Genomic DNA, 15,586 nt, shown 5'->3' with positions numbered 1-15,586 from the left:
TGTCATTCCAACTGTGACTCCTGCCATTTATAGAAAGTTCAGCAAGGAGATAAGAGTGAAAGAGGGCTTGTGTGTCACAGGTGGAGACTGGGAAAGACCCTGGGGAGAAGGGATATGGAACAGGGCACAATCCCGACTGGGACCATGGCCTCAAGAAGCCCACATGATCCTGGCTCAGATGGATTTAGCTTAGCTTTGGGATCACATGACTCATGGACAGCAGCAGCTAATCCTCAAATGGCTTCTGCTTCACTGGGGAAATAGGTGAGGTGGGCAGTGAGCATCTGGCAGGCAGTAGCCCAGTGTGGCAGGAATACTTGCACCTAGCAGTGGCAAAGCAGCAGTATCTATGACCAGGTGTCCACCAAGCAGTAGGAGGGAGACTAAACTCCAAGACCATCTCTCATATTATCTAGGAGGGCTGAGAGGCCAAAGGGCCCAGAAAGAAAATGCCAGGCCTGCAGGACCCATACCCATCCCAGGAGGTACAGGGACATGGGCTTCTGGATGCAAGGGGCTTTTCTCTGATTTGTGAGTTCAGGACTTGGTGGGCTCTTCTTCAGCTCAAGGCACATGACCCTGTCTATTTATAGGTGGACAAAGTACTTTTCATGTGGCTGACACCTCAGCTACAAGAACAGGGGCCACTCATTGGTAAGCTGAGAAGAGGACAGAGACCTGCCCAGCAGGTCTGTGATAGCAAAATCCAGAATTCTGGGTCTGAGGGCCTCTGAAATAATCTCCTGAATTTTTTCTCATTAGGCCACTGCAAAAGAATGGAAGAGAAAAGGCCTTTTGGGGATGGGGACATACTCAGGTTAGACAGCCCATGAGCCTAAGACTTCAGCAACATCCTGGATGGGAGAGAGCGAGGCTTTTGCTAGTGGACACCCACAAGCCCACTCATCCACCACCTCTTTGCAAAGCTGCCCCAGGAACACAGCCATGGTGGTATTCAGGCTGCTGTTGCCACCTAGAGGTCATTCTGCACACTTGCAATCAGGCCCAGGCAGGGCTGAAGCCCACTTTCAAAAGAATGTGCTTGGTGGTTGCCTCCATCCACACAGTACAGGCAACAGGCCCAGAAGTTGGGAGATCAGAACTAGCAGAAAGAGAGGGGAGGATTCTGGTCCCTCTGCCCCATCTCTCAGCAGTCTCCAGGGCTGTGCTGAGGAAGGCATGTATAGACCATATCCCCAACTCCTGCCAAAGGCCCAAGGGCCTGGTAGTACACAGGGAGCTGCTGCCCAAAAAGACAGATCTGAAAGCCCTGAACACTGGCTTCTGAGTCCCTGCAGTGAGGTCTGCAATATGAAAGCTTAAGATACAAACTGGCTCCTGTGTGCTTTATACACCACCCACCCCCCATCATCTGGCTGAGCTGCCTGATCAAACTCCTACCTGAGCCAGGGCCTTTGCAAATGCTGTTCCTGAGCCAGATATCTTCTTGATCATGGCTTCCATTGGATTTTCACCTTATGGCTTCTGTGGAACACATACTGCCATGTGACTGGCATCCCCTCATCATAACTGAATGTGAAAGTGAGCTGTGGGCATCATGTGCTCAGCTGCAGGCTGAGTTCCTCTCAGCTGAGCCAACTGGCTCATTAGAGTGCTGATCCCCTGACCTCTGAGCACCAGTTTAGGTGCTGACTACCTGGTATAGCCACACCCTGGAATTCCTGATGCCATAAGTCTTCCTCGGTGCTTTCCCCCAGTGTTCCTGCATGGGTCCTCAGCTAAGAAATGCTCCTTCTGAGCTCCTGATTGGGGACTAGTGGAGCATCCTGCCATCAGAGATAACACCAAATGATCTTCCAGAAAACCTGGTACCCAGGTGCAGGAGGTTGAAGTAAAGGAGAAGCTGAGTGTCGGGCACAGTGGCTTCTGAAGTACAGGCAGGGAATTCTCAGTATAGAATTCCTGAGAACTCTGCATCCTCCTGTCTATACTCCTGCCTCTAGGGACCAATATGTACACACCAGGTTCCCCAGCAAGGGGCTCATAGGCTTGTCCTCAGCCCAGGGCCATCTTGTCCTCAAACCACTGCTCTGTGACCCCAACTGAGCTGACAAATGGTGAGAAGTTTAGGAGAATGTGCTGGACCCCACCTGGTAAAAGGGTTCTGGAATCTGGCACCTGCAGCAGCATCAGGTTAAATGCATGGATGTCTCCAGGCTCATCTTGTGGCCCACAGAGATGTAAAGAAGCTTGGTGCTAAGGCTGTATCTCATCAGGGCCTATAGCATTAAAGGTATGTTAGAGAAATATGGGACACATGCCCTTGGGTCCAGGCCAGCCACAGGGGCTAAAGGCTCTGATGAGGTCCTGAGTGTAAGCAGGAAGCTCTTGGACTCCTGGCCCTTAGGCTCCTTCCCAGTGCCTGTCCCCAGGCACAGTGGGCAAGTGCTGACAGCAGAGGGTCTGAAGTGCATGTGTGCGAGTGCATGCACTGCCTCTGACCTCACAGAGTAGGGTGAAGGTCCAGGCCAGTTACCATTCCCAAGATAGTGCTGGAGCCTCCTGAGAGAAGGAAAGCATCTCCTTCAGGCCACAGAAGCTAAATCTAGAAAATGGGTAGAAAACTTTAAAAAAACTTCTTTCCTTGTTGAAGGGCTTATGTGAGCCTCTTTCTCTTAAAAACCTAGTTACAAGCCAGGAAAGGGAAGGGCTCTATCTTGGATGGATACTGTACCCAAGCAAAGCCATCTGCTGAGACAGCCTTAAGTGTGTCTAAGGCCTGACCTTAAAACGAGAATTGAGATGGGCAGCAGCTCATCTGGGAACACAGCACTGGTAAGTAGAGGAGTGGGCTAGGGCACACGGGCCACCTTGGCAACAGGCTATGGCCAGGACTGAGCTTTTACATTCCTTCTGCTTCCTCTCCTAATAGGAAATCGTGCATGTGTGGGTAACCTCAATAATTTCCTTTGGAAGGGAGAAGGTGAGCCCAGAGTGTATCACATTGGCCTGGGTAGAGTCTGGACCTCTGCACCCTCCACTGATGTTGATGGAGTGAGTGCTCCACACAGGCTCCTGAGCTGGTGGAAAGGAGAGATGGGGTCTTGGCTCTTGGAATTTGCTGTCCAATTGAAGATCCATAGTGTTAATGTCACCTTCCCAGTTCAGTTTGCAGGGCCAGAGGAGGGAGATGCAGGAGTGAGAAAGGGTGTGGATGTAGTCACAGGCAGGAGCAGCAGTCCAAAGCACAGGCAGTACCATGAGCAGGGTCTGGAGGCTGAGCTAGGCGAGCACCCAAGGGGGACAGGCAGCTGGGATGGCATGGGGGTGACTGGAGAACAAAATCTACAATAACAAATATGAGTGTGGCAGCAGCACAATGGTGGAGATGGTAGAGCTAATCATAGCAGAGGGAGGAGTCCAGGAGCCTGAGGGGTTGTAAGCTACAGGCTGGGATGCACTACCCAGGGCCTCATGGAGGGAGGCACCCAGAAAACACCAGGTGTGCTTTACTTCAGGCCAGGATCTAGGCACACAGAGGTATGCAGAAAGAAGGTAGCTGAACAATCCTTCCCATCCCCAGGGCCATTACAGGCACCTTCTGGCTGAGCTCAGGCTGTCCAGCCCTCCTTGCCTTCTCATTGTGCAGGGCACTGTTCTCCAGCCCATCTACCTGCAGGAGTTTCTTGGCCACTCCAGCACAGGGCAGCTCTGTGAGGACACCAAGGTAGCAGGCCACTCCAAAGCTTGGCAGTTGGCAGAGGTGGGTGAACTGGTGAAGTGGGGATGGCTAGCAGTAAGCCATGAAGCCTGCAGATGGGCACAGTATGAGGGATTAACAGAATCTCACCATCTGCAGACCTGCAGAGCACTCAGGGCCCAGACTTCAAGACCCTCTGTGCCCTGACTTCATTGGTGAGGTTGGTGCAGAGGAAGCCTTCTTCCTTTACAGGCCCAGCAGCCTAATTAGCATGCTCACAACACTTCACCCTCTTCTTCCTTTCATTTTATGGCAATCTTCTTTTTCCTCTCCCCTTTGCTGCTGCCTTCAGGCCTATGTATATGTTCCTATGGCCTGGGTTTCCATGCCCAGGAGCAGTCTGCTGCTCTCAAGACTAGCATCCAGGTCAATATGAGTTTACCCTTTGGCTTTGGGGCCATGGGGTCCAAGGGCAGTGGCCAGGATGACCATCAACCTCAGCACCCTCCTGGACCAAAGTCTATTCATCCACAGTCCTGATTATGGAAAGAGGCCATTCTGTCCATTTCATGGATGGTAGTGAGGGTAGGGCTCTCTGAGTTCAGGCCCTGTGACTTTTCACAGTGGCCAGGTTGGCACTGGACCATGGTCCTGGAGATGGGCCAGTGTAGGGCACTGTGGAGAAGAGGAGGGTAGGCAGTGAAGGTGGGGTAAAAAGGGGGCTCTTCTCTGGGTGGGGGATCTGTCCTGTGTCTCATGGCCTGATGGTGAAAATGAGTCCAGAAAGGAGCCATCAAAGTCCTGCTGGCAGCAGATGCTCTTGCCATGGGTTTGGAAGTGCCCTCTCTGGTCCTTCCCAGCACCCACCCTGACCTCTTTTGGGAGCAAGAGTACCTTGATGGTAGAGCATCAAATTTCTACACACAAGGAGGACCTACAGAGCCACAGGGTAGTCACAGTCAGCTAAGCTGATCTTCACTCCTCACTATTGGCTGTCCTTGGGGCAGCACAAAGTAGAACTGCCACAGGGGTCCAGGTTTTTAGAAAATTCTCTTCTTTTCTGGCTCTGGGTATTGGTGGCTCACAGGAGCCTCGCCCTTTGACCAGGCTGAAGCAGAGAGGCCACTTTACTGCCCTGAGATGAGGCATCTACCTGGGGGCATGAGGCCTGGATTCTATGGCCATTGCACCAAATCCACCAGGAAGGGCAACTCTTGGAAGGCCATGAGGCCAACCATTCATCTCTCTTCATACACCACCTGCCACCAGGCATGCAGGCCAGCAGGCACCTGAGGCCACCTGCTTCCTGCCTCCATTTTCTCTGCCCTGTTTCTCACTGCCAAAAACAAACCTCCCATCTCTACCCCACCCATGGCCTCCTTCTCTGCCTCACCCATGGGTAAGATATGCAAGGTAAAAGATTTGAAAGAAGTGACAAGATAACCTTCCCCAAAAATGGTGGTGGGGATTGAGTTCAAAGGTGAGCTCTCAGTTCAAAGGTGCTCACCTGGGACCTGGTATGTGTGAGGATCCCCAACTCCTTTTCCCAGGAGCTGTTCTAAGGGTGGTGGTTAGCCTCACTCCTGCTTGCCCCTTCCCTCCTGGCCTTCTTGTAAGTTAATTCTGACTTCTCCACCACTTGCATAGGCTTCTGGAGGCTCAAAGACAAGGCACTGGAAGGCACTAGCATGAAGGCAGCATCATGTGGACACTGGAAGAGACGAGAAAAACCGGGTCTCCTGGAGGCTATGACAATGAGGTTACCACACTGACTTTATGAAAAGACCTCTAATAATCTAATAAGTTGGGCATGCCCTCAGAGCTAGGAAATCTGAGAGAATAGGGGTTTGCAGGGACAGGATAACTTAGAGACATAGAGGGAGGAGGGGAGTGCACCCCAGCGTGCAGCTTCAAGGACAGAAGATGAACTGACTCTGTAGACTTTTCACATGATGTTAGGAGGTGTGGGTATGGAGGACAGAGGGCTCAGATGGACAGGGCTTTCTGGAATGACTGGGAACAACCCAGAAAGCTTTTAAAGTTCAGCTCCTTTTCTTAGGCTTCTCTGGCAAAGAGACTGTTTCAAACCCAAAAGACCCTACCCCACAGTGGAAGAGGGTGGCTGGTTATAACCTGGTAGAGCATATAGGTCAACCTCTGCTCTGGAGCATATAGGTAAACCTCTGCCTACAGCACATGAGTGCAGGGCTCTTAACTCTCTTTTAATTCATCTCCCTGGCCTGAGCTACTTTGCAGCCTGGTCTGTTCATTTCCCCCAGGGGGCACAGTAAAATCTGTAATAGGCTCATCTTATGTGATGGGCATGGGAAATGAGAGGGGGCTTTCCTTTCTTGCTCTCTGGTTTTTGGAGCTTGTGTGGAGAAATTCTAATTAAGCAGCAACCATAATCCTATGGGGACACAGGATGCCCCTTGGGTCCCTGTGGAAAGCCATCTGTATGCTTCAGCAGTCCAGCCTGCTTGGCTTCACTAAGAATCAGTTTCTCTTGTCTACCATTAGAGTGGACCCTCCCCACTTTGGATAATTTACAGCTAAGTTTCTTACCAATTTACTGATGAAAAGGCCAAGAGACAAGTAAGCCCTCCACGCTAACAGAGGAATCAATTCTCCTAGGTGTGTTAAGTTGACAATCCGGCCTCCAAAGAGTAGTAGAAATTGTGATTTAGGAGCTATCACCAAGAGACCTGGAGTATTCAATAATAAAAATGGGGTGTGGGAGGTGGATGGTTCTAGAGAATGTGTATGTAGCAGGACTCTTGGACTTCAGCCTCCAGAACTGAGAAAAATAAATTTTTGTTGTTTATAAGGCACTTGGTCTGAAAATTTCTGCTATAGCAGCTCAAATGGACCAAGACAAGGGTGCAGGGGGCCACTCCTTGACTTGTGGGGTCAGGGGACTCAGTGAAAGAAGCAAGTCTACACTAGGTCTTAAGAGAGAATTGGGAGCTAGCCAGGTGAAGACTAGTCCAGGAGAGGAAATGTGCCTGGAAAGGCCAGCTGGCCAGGCACAGCACTGTATGTGAGGGAGGCAAAGCCAACCTGAGAGGGCTGTGGGTGTGGGGAATAGGGTGTGGGAAGGATAGTAGTGGTGGGAGCCCAGCCTACAGGGTCATATCAAACAGGGGACAGATCACAAAGAGCTTCAAGCCACTGTCAATAAGTGTTTACTTGATTTACCTTGAGGTTACAGGAAGGACACTGAAGTCCAGTTAAGAGGACTTATGGTGACATGATCCCACTTTTTTTTAAAGAAGTCACTCCTAGCCTTGGGTATCAAGGAGTAAGATTTGGGGTGGGGAGCTCATGGCCATTTGCCTTAGTAACCTACAGAGGCAGAGATGGCAGAACAGACAGGGAAGGGGGTAAGGGGAGGCAGAAAAGAGGGCAGATTCCAGCAAGATTTAAGAAGCTGAAAATATGAAGATGACATCAGACAAGATGTGAAGGGAAGGGAGGAATCCAAGAAGGGACTGAGATTTGCAGCTTGGGCAGGTCTGAGTGTGTGCTGCCTGTCACTGAGGTGAGCACACAAAGCGGACAACCATACTTGGAGGTAAAGACCATGAGTTGGCCACTAATAGTCACAGAATTCCCTTAATCTTTTATCTTTTCATTTTTCCCCTTTCAAACACTTCTCACCTGTTAATGAAATTCTATGAAAGGTGAGCTGCAGATGTGGCTTAGTAGTAGAGTACTTTCCTGGCAAAATGCCAGGTCCTGAGTTTGGACCCCAGTACCAAAAAGGAGAAAAGGAAACAAAGAAACCTATATACCATTAAGCTCTGAGAGACCTCTGCATTTTTTAATATTGGCTTTAGGTCTTATTTTATTTATTTACTTATTTACTGCTGTGTTGTCTAAGCTGTTCTCACACTCCTGGACTCAAGCCATCTTCCTGCCTCAGTCTCCTGAGGAGCTGGGACTTTAGGTGTGTGCTGCCACCCCTGGTTAGATCATGTTTTAAAGCAACAGCACATATAAATCCAGCTGTGGCAACACAGGCTGCCCTTTCTGGTCAAGTTCCCCCTTGGCTCCCAGGTAATCACATTCCTAAGCTTCTCTGAGGTTTTCTGTGCCTGTGTAAACACCCTGCAGATCACTGGCATAACCACTGTATGGCAGCACCCATGAAAATTCAGATACCTGTTTCCAATAATGGGTATGTAATATGTATTTGGGTTTTCACAATTCTGAAAGTGATTTTCAGTGCTGTACTAATACTCTAGCATACGTCTGCTTCAGTAAAAACAGGAAGTTCGGCTGGGGAATGCTGGCATGAATGAAGCTCTGAGTTCCACCTAAGCACCACAAAATAAATCAAAGTGTCTCCAGGACATTTATTTAGAAATGCACATCTTCAGCAATGCAGGATAGTGAATTTAATGATTTAATGGCTGTTTCTGAGAGTTTGTGGTCAGATATAATATTGAAGCCAGAATTAGACACTCAGATAGGCAAGGGTCAATCCAGAGAATGGAGGTATTGAAATGTTAATTCCTTCAGAACACTTCCTCCACCCTTATCAACATAACCTTCCCTGTACCAACCTGTTGCTAAGGTAACTGGTCCTAGGGATGGTCCCTCCCTATAGGGAGTTTTAATTAAGCTCTCTTCCTGCCTAAATCACTCTGCTTTGGCTCCCCCAGCCCATCTGCATCTCATCTTTTGGCCATCCATCTTCTGAGCCTTGTCACTTACACAGGAAGGAGAGAGATAAGGGAGAAGAGAGCTGGAGAACAAAGGAAGCCTAGGACATATAAAAAGGCAGAACACCCTCACTTCTTGGGATACCAGGATACCTGCTATGGCCCCCTTTGTCCCTCCTGGGAGAAGTCTATGTTATCCCTTTTTTAAATAAACCCTGCTCTATACACTTGCCTCTGCATGTTTCTCTAATGTTCAAACTTCAACATTTGAGGAAGCAGAACTTGTCACTGGTAACCTGTGGTATCAATGTTAGTACAGATGTTCCTATAGGAAGTAGTCCCCTGGGCATTATACAAGTAAAGACTGTTCCCTATTTCTACTTTGCTGAGGTTATATTTTTTCTAAATCATACATTTTGTCAAATGTTCTCTATACCTATTGAAATTACCATTTAGAGCTTATTGTTTAGCTTATACAACTGATGATATTTATATATATTTTTGAGCTATCCTTGAATTCCAAGAATTTATCATACTTGGAAATGATGTGTGTTAATTATCCTGATAAATTTGATTTGCTAATTAACAAACAAACTCAGCAATGGACAAAAGACTTAGCCATTTCTTCAAAGATACATAAATACCCAAAAAGCACAAGAAAAGGTGCTCAACATAACTAGCTATTATGGCAAGTCACACTCTGAGGACCAGGTTAGTAGCTCAGTGGTAGATCACTTGCCTAGTATGTGTGAAGCACTGGGTTCTATCCTCAACACCACATTAAAATTAATAAATAAATAAATGTATTCAAAATAAGCTAAATGTTCCTTATTTAAAAAACAAAACAAAACAAAACAAAATTCTGAACCAGGCAAGGTGGCACATACCCAGCAACAAAGAAGGCTGAGGCAGGAGAATCACATGTTCAAGGCTGGTCTCAGCAACTTAGCCAAATCCTGACTCAAAATTTAAAAAGGGGCTGAAATGTAGCTCAGTGGTGGAGCACCCCTGCATTCAATCTCCAGCACCTACCCCCCCAAAAAAGAGAGAGAGGAATTTAATAAATTGATACAGTGAGTCACCTTCTAGGTATATATCCAAAAGAATTAAAGCAGATCTCAAATGTTGATGAACACCAAAGTTCACAGCAATCATAACAGCCAGAAGATGCAGAAGGTGGAAGCAGCCTGAGTGTCCATTAACAGATAAGTGGACAGACTCAGTATCCACCAATATAGTAGCATTAATTATTTAGCTATAAGAAAGTTGAATGCTGACACATGTCACCATATAGATGAACCTTGAAAACATCATGCTAGGTGACACAAGCCAGACAAATGCTGAGCTATTCCACTTATGTGAGGTACCTGAGGCAGTCAGAGTGACAGAAAGTAGAGCAGGGATCTCCAGGGGCTGGAGTGGGGCTGGGGAGTCCTTGTTGGGTGCGGAAGGTGAGGACACTCTGGAGCAGGATCTGGTGGCTGTGTAACACCACTATGCTTGAAGCCACTGACCATACATTTAAAAGTGGTTACACGGTGCATTTGGTGTAATGTGTATTTTAGCACATTTTTTTAAAAAAGCATCAGTGGCCCAGTGGTGGGGTGGTAGTTGGGAACATTAGGGATACGACAGAAGGGAAAGCCAGTTCCCTGTTACCTAAAGAAAATATGCATGAGCCACAAGAATTGGTCTCCCTAGCATCTTTCTCTGCAGCTGGCCTACCTGCCTAACAGCTACCTCTGTGTGCAATGTCTAACTCTCCCGTCAGAGCTGACAAGAAGACTCAAATACCCATCACATGCTGGCTATTTTCAGCTTTTACCAATACCCAGGATGTATAGGCTAACTGTAGGAGGGAGTTCTGAAGTGGCTGCCTGCAGGAGGTTTGACTGGAGTTCCCAGGCATCCCTCACCTTCCAGCCAGAGAAGAGAAACTTGTAGCAAAGATCAATGCATGACAGCACCCTTCCCAGGCATCAGGTAGCCAATGAATGGCCCTGTGTCTTCTCTGTAGCTGGAGGGGACACACAGAGCAGAGGCCAGTGTACAGCACAGACTTTAAGTTTGTAAACTAACTGGGTACCATCTGTGGCTGTGATTATTTGCACAGGGATCTGACTTGAAGAAAGTGATCCAGAAACCCACGAAGTTTTTGAAGTAATTTCATTGGGGAAAAAGTTTCCCACCATCTATAAACATCCAAATGCTTGCTCTCAGGACCAGAAGACCCATCTGTCAGCTAGCAGGCTACCTGACCACCAGAGACCACACTGGACCTGGATGAGTGGCCAGTACATCCCCAGAGGTCTGAGGGTGCTGCATGGGACAGTAAAATTTGGAGAGAACTGTGTCCAGGCCATGTGAGAAAGTGGTCAAGGATGCCTCTGGGACAGGAGTCCCTTGTTTTTCATTTTTGCTAGCAGAGTAATAAAACTTGTTTTTGCTTTTTCTCAAGGGAAAAATAAAACCCTCTATGATTCATGGTACATAAGCACACTCTGCAAGCAGTTTCTCGATGCCTTTCAACTAGATGAGGCCAAGGTACTTAGTTTAGAGCCATGAAATATGAGCTGGTCTCTCTGTGTATGTGTGTGTGTGTGTGTGTGTTTGTGTGTGTGTGTGTGTGCAAAAGTGTGCTTGCTGGACTGTGTTTAAATGGCACTGTGTGCAGGAGCTGAGGTAAGGCTCAGTGGCAGGAAGCCAGCCTAGCATACATCAGGCCCTTGGTTCCATCCCTGGCATTGCCACTCCCTTCTTTTTCTCTCCAGTCTATGACAGCAAGAACAGGCTTCAAAGACCAGCAGCTGGAAGGTGGATGCCTTTCTCATACACCCGGACAGTGGGCACTTTGGAGGGCAATGGCATTCCACCCATGGGATGAGATCATGAAACAATTACCCTAGCCTAGGTCATGGGGTGAAAGAGGTGGGAACCTTGTTGTGCTGAGTGACCATTGTTACTGGTTAGCCTGGCTACAGAGATGGTGGCTTTCTCTGAGGGGCAAAGGTTGTGCTATCATTGGCTTTATCTGGTGTTGGGAGCAGAGGCTCAGTAGTTTCCTGTTTCCATGGTCCCATGGATAGCATGTATTTTGATGTCCCAGCTCCAGTGGCACTCTCTTACACCACTGTCATCCTGCCGAGTATGGTGGTGACTTTGCCCCCAAGGGCTAGGCTACTGGCTTGCTCTAGGTCATCCTGGAGGTTGGTGGAGCCTAATCCTTCAGCTCTTGCAAAGCATCTGCAAGCAAGTTCTTGAAGAAATCCCTTTCTGTACAGTCATTTCTATCCCTAAGTAATATGCCCTGACTCAGCTATCAGGGAGGGCAAATTCTTGAACTGAGCTTAGCTATGCAATGGCCGGCTGATGAGCCACATTCCCCCATGGGACTGGATGAGGGCCCAGCACTGACCTGCAGGTGAGGGCAGAGTGGGCTCCCAAACTCTGCATTCCACCAAGAGAAGTGCCCAGTGCTCACATTGTCTAGTGAAAGACATACATGGTCACAAGCTGACACAGCTCAGGAATCTGGCTCTCGGTCCCCAGAAGCATGTGCTCCACAAAGAGTGCAATGGAGAAAACCTGATTCCACTGGGTTCTGTCAAAAGAGGGTGTTATACACTCTGCTCCAACAGAGGACTCTGAGGCAGTAGGAGGGGATGAGAAGGCAGGTGTGAGGCAGCACAGGAGGATGAGCTGACAGGAAAGGTTATCCACCAGCCCTGTCCTCAGCACTCCCCCAGATCTCCATGCAGGCAGGACTTGGAGTCTCACTTTGCTACCTCAGCATGTGAGGTACTGCCACTGTGCCCACTCTCTCATAATCCTGCACACGGTGAGTCCCTCTTGACCCTCATGGCCCAGCACAGGTTAGGACCCTCCCCAACCCTGAAGGCCTGCCGCTCTGCTTGCCCTGCCTGCCCCTGTCTGTTCTCATAGCTCCCTGCCACCAAAGTGGTTCTCAAAGTGCAGCTTAATAACCTACCTGCCTGTCTGTGGCCCTGGGGCACCATGGCCATCCTGCATGTGGTTTTCCTGTTTCTCCAGCACCTAACAAGATGCCTGGCACTTGACATGGTTCATCAAGGGCAGAGTGAGTGCACAAAAAGCCCCTCCCATGGCAGGAGCACCTGCTTACCCTCCTGCCAACTGTACCAGGACCTGGATTCCACTGATGAGCACAGGCCAAGAATGACAGGGTGAGCTGGGCTCTGGGTCTCACCTGACCTCTTCAGTGACAGCTCTGGCTGTGCTCTTGTTATCTTGAAAGTACCAATCTGAGCAGACAAGCTCCAGTGGTATGAACAGCTTCTTTCCCAGCTGCATCCAGGCCTGGGGACTTGGCTTTAGGGTGTCTCTTGTCTCTTGTCAGAATTTCAGCACAAGTCATTGCAGCAAACACATCTAGTGTCTGAGAAGAGCAGAGCAATCATGTGACCCTACAGGGCCCCTGCTTCTCCACCCACCTGTTTCATTGGCTGTGGTTTCCTTAGGCCAGAGCTTCTGGCAGGGGCAGTGTGTCCTTGCATTCTAGGTTCTTAACCTGCTCCTTTGGGTCTTGGGATACAGGAAGCACTAGCCAGCTGTTCCCAAAATCAGCTATGCTGATGCACATGCCCCTGAAGTGTCTTTTCTTGTGCTCCTGCGGACAGACCAGGGCCTGCGCCTCCCTCCCAACTCATTGCCAACCATGTTATGCTTTTGTGCAGCTTCAGTGAGGCTCTGCAGAACATGCAGGTGGATGGTCACTATTCTGGAGAATTTGTGCAGCCGGGTCCAGAAATGCCGATAGGCAAGGTGCATCCACAGCAAGCAGAGCCCATCCTCAGGCCTCCCTGAGGCTGCTCAAAGCTCACAGACACAGGGCCACAGGACCGTCTGCAGAAATTTGGGTTTTGAAAATCTTTCAATACGTATTTTTAAATCATAAAAATATGTTTTCCTATGGGAAATCAGAACTATTCAAAAATCACGAGAAAGAAAATTACAAGCCAGACTTCCTATCTCCTGACTTGCTTTTCAATACAGCCTCTAGCCATTTTCCTAGCTGTGTCTTTACTCAGAATCATCCTCAAATCAGAATCACTCTGTTCCTGATTTTTTTCCACTCAGGATTAGATTATAAGAATACCTCTATCACTCATTTTCTGTGAAAATATTGTTTTCAATGGTTGCAAACAACTATTTTAAAATTGTCCTACTTTAATATGTCCCTCCTTCATTTATTTGGACACATAAATTGTTTCTAATTCTTCTTGATCAGAAACAAATATCAAAAGCCTTGCTGTGAGCACCTGCCTGGACTTGGCTGATACTCACGGTATGGTGAGCAGCTGCAGGGAGCAGGTTTCCCAACCACCATGCCATGTGACCACTGCTCTGCACCTGCCCAGGAAGACTGTAAGCCTGCCCTTCTTTTGGAAAACTCAGTTTTGCCAGATGAGCAGGCACAACTGGCATCTGAAGACTGTTTATCTTCTCTTGATTGACTGGTGGGGCTGAGCATGTGAGCAAAGCCTTCTAGAAGCCTGCACAACTATGCCCTGTACAGCTGAATAATAATATCTACCCATTTTAAAAATAAGATATATTCTGCTCAGTCCCTGAAACACCTTGCTAACATTTCATTATGCTGGCTAGAGTATGTTCTCTCACATTCTTTACCTTCTTTTTCTGTGCTGCATGTGACTGCCAGGCAGCTGAGTTTCCACCTCAGGCTTGGCTGCAGCTCTGCAGTCAGCCTTGTCTAGCATGTCTGAGGCTCTTGGTTTCCTCCCCAGCTCCAGAAACAAAAAGTGTCAACCATTCCACTGAGTTTCACTTATTATTTTTACCTTAAGAGGTTAGCTACATGTGTAGCTAATTAATTTTGTCAAGAGAAACTCAACAATTTTGTCAAGAGAAACTCAACAATTTCAAGAGAGTGTTATAAGGAGCCTGGAGAGCTTCTTAAGGTACTAGTATGCCCCATTTCTGGAGGCTTTGGGGAGGGACAAGGACTGGTCATGTGTTCTGAGCTGCTCAGGGGACATTCTGAGCCTAGCATCCTGCATGGCTTCATTCTGTTCTCCCACACAGCAGCATTAGCTCTCAGAAGCTGAGTTCCCATGTTTGCTCCCAGTCCATACCATGAAATTTCCACACATGATCTTGAGTAGGTACCTGCCTTTAGCTCCTCCCAGGTAGACACTCTCATAGTCAAGATCAGGAACTCCTTAAATAGCACTGAACCAGGTCCTGCTGTAGATCCCTAGGGAGCTGTGCAAGAAACATGCCCAGGGTAGTCTGCTGGAAGATTTCTACTGACTTATCTGACTGTCCTTTAGGGAGAAAGCCAGAATGGATTGAGACAATTAAAGCCATAAGCTAAGAAAAGCTTGCTCCCTAGGAAGGAGCCACAGGCTAGTGTAGCACCTGGGGGTGACTCAGAGACAAAGTGACACTGGCTGCCTTATGGGACTAGAGAGTGGTAGATGTATAAACTAGGGGACACAGAAAGGAAAGCAGGATCAACGTTCAATTTAGGCCACACTAGCCCCAACAGGAAAAAAAACATACGAGGGAGTCTAAGTATTGTGCTGTATGTCTGTTTGCTGTAATGGGGCCCCAATAACCCTGCGTTCCCAGGAAATCGGAACCAAGTGGGCTGCTCATCAGGGCTGGGGTCAAAGACTATGCCAATCAGAGAGATTTGCCTTCCAGCAGATGGGGAGTTTGCTCCCAGCTGCACACTCTGCTGGACCAACAGGGTTCTGTAAGGCATTGCTCCAGATGAAGAAACACCCTCTCAGCAGGAAACAGACTACTACACATTGGTTTAGGACAAGCAGCAGAATACAGACCCAAGAAAACAAGTTCACTTGGAATATATGGTTCTCTAAGTAAATTTTGAAAAGATGCTTTCACATGTATGTGAAAGATGACTTCCAAAAACACAGCACTTCACTGGCTTTTCTAGAATGATCATGGTCAAACTCAGCCCCCAGCATGTGAGAGCAGAGCACACACTCTCTAGCTTGTGTGACTCAGGAGAGACCAATGGCTTAGCATGGAAGAAGGGGACACTCTCCTTTCATTGCTAGTATTTGCTGAGAAAGCTTAAAGGCGACCTTTCCTGGGTCTGAGCCTCAGGATTGGAATGCTCAACTTGCAGCAGGTAGCAAGCCCTGTCCCTGATGGAACATGCTCCATTTGACCATACTGCTGGTCAGTGCACCATTAAATCACCTCACAGGCTCCCGTGATGGTGTGACTT

The 15,586-nt window shown here is 48.2% G+C and overlaps 1 pseudogene; it reads right to left on the bottom strand.

Moving 5' to 3' along the window:
• Positions 1 to 14,493: 14,493 nt before the first annotated feature.
• LOC124076174 (E3 ubiquitin-protein ligase RNF213-like) overlaps positions 14,494 to 15,586 on the bottom strand; it is a 36,261-nt pseudogene continuing 35,168 nt past the window's right edge.

Source organism: Marmota monax, unplaced genomic scaffold (assembly GCF_021218885.2).
Source record: "Marmota monax isolate L192 unplaced genomic scaffold, Marmota_monax_Labrador192_F-V1.1 WCK01_AAM20220418_F8-fsc00828, whole genome shotgun sequence".
NCBI classification, from domain to species: Eukaryota; Metazoa; Chordata; class Mammalia; order Rodentia; family Sciuridae; genus Marmota; species Marmota monax.
Note: the sequence above shows the minus strand (reverse complement) of the source record. Positions and strands in the feature narration are given on the sequence as shown.